We start from the raw sequence: 8,153 nt of genomic DNA on the forward strand, positions 1-8,153 counted from the left end.
GGTTGAACAATTAGTGTGGCGTCAGTTGGCTATCATTTTAAACAGGCTATCATGTTAAAGATCCGTTGCCCAGCAGGTGCTACCGCTCCGTGCGAGTGGAAGAAATTGTTTTTCTTTTTCTGCGTGGTTTTTGGTTTTTTTAATTCCTGCGCTTTCATAACAGCCGCGCGTCATCAGCCGCTCCCGCGCGGTGGTTGGTTTCGCTTCTGTTGCGCGAGATGTTTCCGTTCGTTTTTCTCGCAAAGACAAGCAGTCAGCGTTTTAATCTTTCAAAGTGTAACTGTGAGTTCCTCGCCTGTTTATTGCCCACAGGGGTGCAATTACATCTGTTTACAGGCTGGTACATACAAACGATGTCGCGTATACCAACGTTGCCACTGCGCCTGCGTGTCCTCTTCAAACTGGTCCTTGAACTGGTCCTCTTCAATGTGGAGCTAAAAAAATAAAGAAAACACCAAATGTGATTATTCACGTTTGTTCGGATTGATACAAAAATACTTGTAAAAATAACCATCTATTTAAGGTGCTTAACAGAAAATGTTCATAAAAAATGTTGCTGTATTACCGAACCTCGTACGTTTCCAAACAACGCGAAGGCTACGACGGATGCCGAGCCAGAAGGCTCAAGAAAAATTTGACCCATAATGTGCGTTTGACTGAGTACATCCTACTTAGGTATTCAGCTCCGGCACAGAATAGTAACCACGATCGGGAATGAACATGCAGCGATAAGGTCTGCTTACGAACAGCGTAGTGCAAATATGCCCGCGATCATAACATCGGCTGCGTCACTTTCGAATAGCACCGATGCAATTATATACCAATAAAAGAAATCGTCTATGCACTTTGACATGAGAGCCGCAATTATCTACTGATATCTCGAAGAAAACCGCAGGGCATCGAGTGCACCAGCACAACAGCCGCACTCTCCAGGCAGTGTGTGCCTTCAGTAGCAAATAACGAGCACTTAACTTTTGGTTCGTCTATTTTCGCTCAACGTAAAGGCAACTCTGCTGTCTAAACAAAGGCGACGCGAACTTTGCAAAAGGGACGCCAGTGCTTCCTGTGAAAATATAAAACAGGTGTTATTATTTTTTTTTATTTACAGATACTGCTGTCTCAATACATGAGGCATAGCAGGAGTGGATACACCAGAAATTAATTCAAAACAACATACAATGAATTAGAAACGTAATTACAAAATGTGGTTAGACAATTCTTTCAAAAACTCTTTATCAGGTTTCTCCCGCAAGGAACCAGCTAGGTTGTTCCAAATTTCAACAGTGCTTGGAAAACAAATACTTAAAACTATTTACAAAAGACTGGAAAGGAACAATATTAAGTGGGTGTGAACGGCGCGTGGCACGCCCAGAGGGATGACTGAAGGAAATCTTTGCATGAATGCTACTTTTGCCGTGTACAATGTTGTGCAGCAAAGTGAAACGTTCAAGTGTGCGTCGATGAGCCAAGGATTCTATTGACAATGCGCATGCGTGAGATGAGGGAGAAAAGTTGCGGTCATATCGGCGAAAAATTAACCGTATTGCTTTCTTTTCTATGGCTTCGAGCTTACTAATGTCAAGTGCAGCGTATGGTGCTCATACCACTGAGGCGTACTCTAGTAATGGTCTGACGAGGGATTTATAAGCTGTTAACTTGCAGTCCTTAGTTGAGCATTTGAGGGTTCGCTTTAAATGTCCCTGTTTCCTAAGTGCCTTAGCGCAAATTGTTTTAATATGGAGATGCCATTTTAAGTTTTGAGTGAAGGTAACTCCAAGATATTTGAAGGTATTCACAGAATTTAGGTAGTGCCAATTACAGCTATAACTAAAATTGAACGGCTGCTTTTTATTAGTGAAAGTCATTTGTACAGTTTTTGGTTATTAATACTCATTTGCCACGCATTGCTCCAACCACAAAAGGACGAAAATACATTGTTAAGAAACTCTTGATCTCGTCTGTTAGTTACTCTGGTATAGAGGACGCAGTCGTCAGCGTACAATTGAAGTTTCACTGGTGTGTCCCTAATGACCTGTGTGACATCATTATTAAAAATAATGAACAGCAGGGGCCCAAGGACTGAGCCCTGTGGTATCCCGGAAGTGACTGTGGCCAACGATGACTGCGCGTGATTAAAAGTAACATACTGAGATCTTAAATGTAGCCAATCAGCTATCCAGCCAAGTATTTTGTCATCATTAATAATTTTGCTGAGCCTAAGAAGAAGTTGTCTGTGGCACACCATATCAAACACTTTGTTATATTCTATGAATATGGCATCAACCTGACCTCGATGATTTAGAGCCGAAGCGATGTTATGAGTGAATTCAATGAGTTGAGTAGTTGTAGAAAAACCAGAGTGGTAACCATGTTGATTCTGCGACAATATATTATTAGTAGTTAAATACTGAAGGCCATGTTTGTGAATTATGTGTTATAAGAGTTTGCAATAAGTACTTGTTAACGAGATAGGCCTGTAGTTGGAAATTAGTTGCTTATTACCCGATTTGAACACAGGAATTACGTTGGCGATTTTCCAAATGGCCGGTACAGTACATGTCTTTAATGACTTACAAAAAATTATGGTTAGGTAATGAGCATCCTATTCTGCATAGCGCTTCAAGAACGTGTTTGGAATACCATCCGGTCCGGCACCCTTAGTAATGTCGATGTTCAAGAGAAGGTTATAAATACCGGTATAGCTAATTTCAATTCTTGGAAACGGAGCCATTTCCTGGATAAAACCAATGTCGGGGGTGGTTAACGGGGTAATTACACGCCTCCGACATTGTCGAAGGGTCCGAACAGGACACATCATTTATTACGAAGGATGACGGGCAGGAGGTAGCAGGGTTGATGGTTTTCCAAAACTTAAGTTGATTATTTTTCATAAAAGAGGATAATGTGGTATTGAAATAGAACTTTCTAGCCTCACTCATTTTGGCTGTTAGTTCAGATTTAAGTAGTTTATTTAGGGACTCCCCGTCATTATTTTGTGCATTCCGTCGTTTTCGCAGTCGCTTAATGCGACGTTTGAGTTGTATAATTGGTCTGGTATACCACGCGTGTGTAGCATGATGTTTCATACTCTTTTGAGGAACAAATTGCGCTGTACACTCATTAGCTATACTATGAAAGTGGTTAGTCAACATATCAACACTGTAGTGTTCACTACAAGACACAAAATCATCAAAACATGATGCAAGTTTAGCAATAATAGAAGTGTCGTCAGCACGCTCAAAATTCAGGACAGTTTTAAACGTTGGTCGTACTGGTACACAAGAAACATTTTGATGAACAATAACAGCCTTATGGCCGGAAATTCCGTCAACAGCACGGCACTGATATCCATTCTTTACCAAGTCATCATTGACAAAAACAAGATCTAAGACAGAATCTTCGCGCGTTGTATCGACAACCAGCTGCGATAGATCGAAAGCTACTGACATGTCAATTAACGGATCACAAATTATCCTATCACGGCCAGCTGATGATAACGAATACCAGTCTATAGCCGGTGCGTTAAAGTCACCGGTTAGTACCAGTTTAGAACCGGTAAGCTTTTGTCCGACAATATAATCACTGATAGCCGAAAAAATGTCAGGGGCGGAATTTGGGGGACGGTAGCTAGCACCGATAACAATAGCGAGACCATCAATGAAAGTTTTAATTTACACCATAGTGATTCAACATTTGGAAGTTGAGGTAGTAAAGAGAATGCAATACCACTTTTAATAAAAAGTGCAACTCCGCCACCACGGCCATAAGGCCTGTCTTTTCTTAGAACCGTGTAACTAGGAGGTAAGAACTCATGGTCAAGAATGGATTCGTTTAGCCAAGTCGAAGTCACACATATAATTGATAGAATATGACATTCAATTAGCCAGTTAAAGTTTTCAATTTTATTAATGAGGCTACGTGCATGTCAATTCAAAAGCGTGAAGCATTGCTCTCTAAACTGTCAATCATGGTGTATAGCGGTCAAGCGATGGCTTTTTTTAACGATAGCTTTTTTGCTGTCATCCCAAGAGTACCGAACGTTGTCCACCAATAGATGATCATAGTGCAGCCGGGCTTTTTGCGCATTTTTCCTTATCTCAGCTGAATTCTGCCGCAGCTCCTTACGCACCTGCCACACGCGAACAGAGGAGCCTTCATTTATAAATATTTCTGTGCCCTTCAACTTTCTTGCATTATTTAATATAGCGACCTTAGTTCTAAAATCAGCCACTTAATAATTACAGGTCTTCGATTATCGCTCTTTCGCATTCCCACCCTATGACAGTGTTCGATATCGCTGCAGTTAATTTCTAGTTTCGATGTAATCAGTTCAGTTTCCGCTTCCAGCAACTCCTCTGAAGATTCGCGAGAGCTTTCAGCAAGACCGAATATAAGAAAGTTATTTCTGCGGGACCTGTTTTCTAAATCGTCGTTTTTGCGATCCAATTTATTAACGATCTCTCGAAGGTCAGTTACAGCCTTTTCAAGCTCAGATACCCGCAATGCAACATCAGCAATTGGTGCAATAGACTGCTCTATACCAGTTATTCGCTCTTCGAAGGAGGCAACCCTAGAGGAATGACCCGCTAGCTCTTGGCTAATTTTTGTTTTTCCTGAGAGTAATTCGAGCAACAGTTTTTCAATGTCGGGGCCAGGACTAGTTTCCACATCACCGCACAATAGCAACAGCATCTTTAAGGAATTTATGAGCGAAAGAAACACATTCATGAGGACTACTGGGGGGTCCGGCAGCAGCAATAGAAAACGATTGTCACTTCTATAGCTCTTGAAATTGTACTTAAAGCTTACCTGCAAAGCAGAACATAAGATTTTGAAGCGAGTGCATTCCATGCTGCCGCCGGACCCACTGAAGAGTAGCACACGATGCGATGCTTTTTTAGTCTCCAGTGTGTTCGTAGTCGTCCTGGTACCGTGCCACGCGCAGTTGGACCACGCATTGACAGTCCAGCAGATATGGCGGAAATCAGGTTTCTTCACAGTATCCCTGCAAGCAACTTCGGCGCACGAGGCTTTGACAAAGCATCCGCTGACCAGCCAAGAAGGTAGGCTATCGAGATGGCTTGAATAGGATGGGCCGTCCTGAACGCAGAAGATTCCGGTGCATGCAGCAATCTGCAAAGCAGAACATAAGATGTTGAAGCGAGTGCATTCCATGCTGCCGCCAAAGGTGTGCGACGTTACGATTTTTTGCTAGTGTTAAATATTCCGCGAATAAAATGCATCCCCGTCCGACTCCATAATCAGGGTAATATTCGCGTAGAAAAGCTAAGTTCGAAACGGAAAACACGCTCGCGCCCCTACGTATGCGCGTACCTATACGCTGCCTATGCAGCAGCGGCGTACACGAGTTTGCTTTAATTGCAACATACGGATCGATAAGACTTAACTGTTTTGCAACTCACCTCGCAGATATATAAGCAGTCAGTTGCGTTCCACCGATCCCGCTTTACTTGAGCTTCCCATTTCTTTCTTCGCTCCGAGTCCCGGGGGAAGCGAAAACAACGCAGGCCTTTACGTGTTGACCCGGAGCACATTGGCACACAACAGCCCGTCATGATGGCTCAGGGGACTTGACAAGCTTGTCAGTCATGCAGTCGAACACTGTCAAACAACTTGAACCACCAGCTTGTGCCTCGAACAATGCAAGCTCAGCTGTTAGCCCCGATCAACTGCGACCACTCTGACCGCCCGCCATGACTCAAAATGACGTCGCAGCGAGGAAGAGGCGGCGTGGGGGTGGTCAAAGGATGGCACCACCCTGAACGGCGGCGCTGAAATCGAGGCACCCTAACGCAACGCCAGGGAAACCGCTCCACGGCGGATTCACTCGCGCGATAACCGCAGCGAGAGCGCGGCCCCAAGAAACTTGCGCTCACGGGTCTATTAGTCTACTGCACCGGAACACAAAGGGCATTTTAGACTGAAGCTTACGACGCCCGTTCCCGCCTTTCATGTCGCCCTCGCCGTAGTGCCTCGCCGTAACGAGCTGTGTAGCCGGGGCCAGCGCTCTGCTTTAGCTGCGCGCGATCCTAGTGCCATTGCTGGTGCACGGCGTGAGCCTTTCCCTACATTTGTGCTCCAAAGCCGACTCATGTGTTCTCGCCTATCCTCTCGCCCCCTTCCTCCGCGCAGCGCCGTTCCGGTGACTCTCGCTGCTACCGTCCGCTCCGTCCTCGCCGACTCTTCTCCCGCTATCGCGGCTCTGCCGCGGCGCCAGCGGCGAGCGCCCCTTGCCGCCTCGTGCGTTATCCACGGTCCTCCGATCCTCCGTCTCCGCGTCGCGTGGCTGTGTGACTTTTCGCCGTGTCTCAGTCGGGGTGCGTTCCTCAATGGCATCTGTCGCCTCTGGCAGTGCTTGCGCCTGGCTGTCCTTCTAGCGCCTCCACTCTTGCCCTATACCTCCCCTTAACTGGCGCAGTGACGTTACGGTCACTCGAAACATATAGCGTTTCCTCCCTTTACTTCTACTTCCCATCCCAACCTTGTGCGTCCACATTGAGGGCTGTATGTGAGTGAATGAATGAATGTGTGACCTCTACTCAATACACCTGTTCAATTTTTAAACAGAGGTATTGTATTACTATATTTATTTAAACCTTAAATAATTATAGCTAATCTCCTCACACGTCTTGGCAGTGGCCTACCATAATATAGTGCGATGGCGCGTCGACGGAGCGCCGGCTCGACAACGGCTGATCGCAATGTGTGCCGCCCAATCCGAAACGCAGAACCTCCGCAGTTCGGAATTGCGTGTTCTGTGTGCGGTTGCCTGTTGCTCAAATAAGGCGGCAGTTGCGCTGAAAGATCGCATTACCAAGAAGCCTAATCGTCAGCCATTTTCTTTATTTGTATTACTGTGCGGAAAGTTTGTTTTTAAGTTTGAGATAAATTACGTAAACATGACGCCTTCGGACAAATACGTATAATTTTTCGTAACTCTTACTGGAACGTAGACTTGTAAAGTCATCGTTATACACAGAGTTTATGTGTTCCCAATCTGCGGGCTTGGATTTTAATGCAATCGTGGTACTCGAAATAGCCACCAATGCGTTTTTTGCTCGCTACATTTAGCGGCCTACATCATCATCATCATCATCAGCCTGGTTACGCCCACTGCAGGGCAAAGGCTCTCCCATACTTCTCCAACTATCCCGGTCATGTACTAATTGTGGCCATGTTGTCCCTGCAAACTTCTTAATCTCATCCGCCCACCTAACTTTCTGCCGTCCTCTCCTACGCTTCCCTTCCCTTGGAATCCATTCTGTAACTCTTAGTGACCATCTGTTATCTTCCCTCCTCATTACAAGTCCTGCCCATGCCCATTTCTTTTTCTTGATTTCAACTAAGATATCATTAGCTCGCGTTTGTTCCCTCACCCAATCTGCTCTTTTCTTGTCCCTTAACGTTACACCTATCATTCTTCTTTCCATAGCTCGTTGCGTCGTCCTTAATTTAAGCAGAACCCTTTTAGTAAGCCTCCAGGTTTCCGCCCCGTACGTGAGTACTGGTAAGACACAGCTGTTATAAACTTTTCTCTTGAGGGTTAATGGCAACCTGCTGTTCATGATCTGAGAATGCCTGCCAAACGCACCCCAGCCCTGTCTTATTCTTCTGATTATTTCAGTCTCATGATACGGATCCACAGTCACTACCTGTCCTAAGTAGATGTATTCCCTCACCACTTCCAGTGCCTCACTACCTATCGTAAACTGCTGTTCTCTTCCAAGACTATTAAACATTACTTTAGTTTTCTGCAGATTAATTTTTAGACCCACTTTTCCGCTTTGCCTCTCCAGGTCAGTGAGCATGCATTGCAATTGGTCCCCTGAGTTACTAAGCAAGGCAATATCATCAGCGAATCGCAAGTTACTAAGGTATTCTCCATTAACTCTTATCCCCAATTCTCCCCAATCCAGGTCTCTGAATACCTCCTGTAAACACGCTGTGAATTGCATTGGAGAGATCGTATCTCCCTGCCTGACGCCTTTCTTTATTGGGATTTTGTTGCTTTCTTTATAGAGGACTACGGTGGCTGTGGAGCCGCTATACATATCTTTCAGTATTTTTACATACGGCTCGTCTACGCCGTGATTTCGCAATGCCTCCATGATTGCTGACGTTTCGACTGAACC

The 8,153-nt window shown here is 45.0% G+C and overlaps 1 long non-coding RNA gene across 1 annotated transcript; it reads right to left on the reverse strand.

The window, feature by feature from the left end:
* Positions 1-296: 296 nt before the first annotated feature.
* LOC142574437 (uncharacterized) lies at positions 297-5,689 on the reverse strand. The gene is made up of 3 exons (XR_012826536.1): positions 5,424-5,689; positions 4,810-5,133; positions 297-434 (listed from the first exon to the last, which is right to left on the reverse strand). It is a non-coding gene; the product is annotated as an uncharacterized LOC142574437 (long non-coding RNA).
* Positions 5,690-8,153: the final 2,464 nt, after the last annotated feature.

Source organism: Dermacentor variabilis, chromosome 3 (assembly GCF_050947875.1).
Source record: "Dermacentor variabilis isolate Ectoservices chromosome 3, ASM5094787v1, whole genome shotgun sequence".
In the NCBI taxonomy this organism is placed as follows: Eukaryota; Metazoa; Arthropoda; class Arachnida; order Ixodida; family Ixodidae; genus Dermacentor; species Dermacentor variabilis.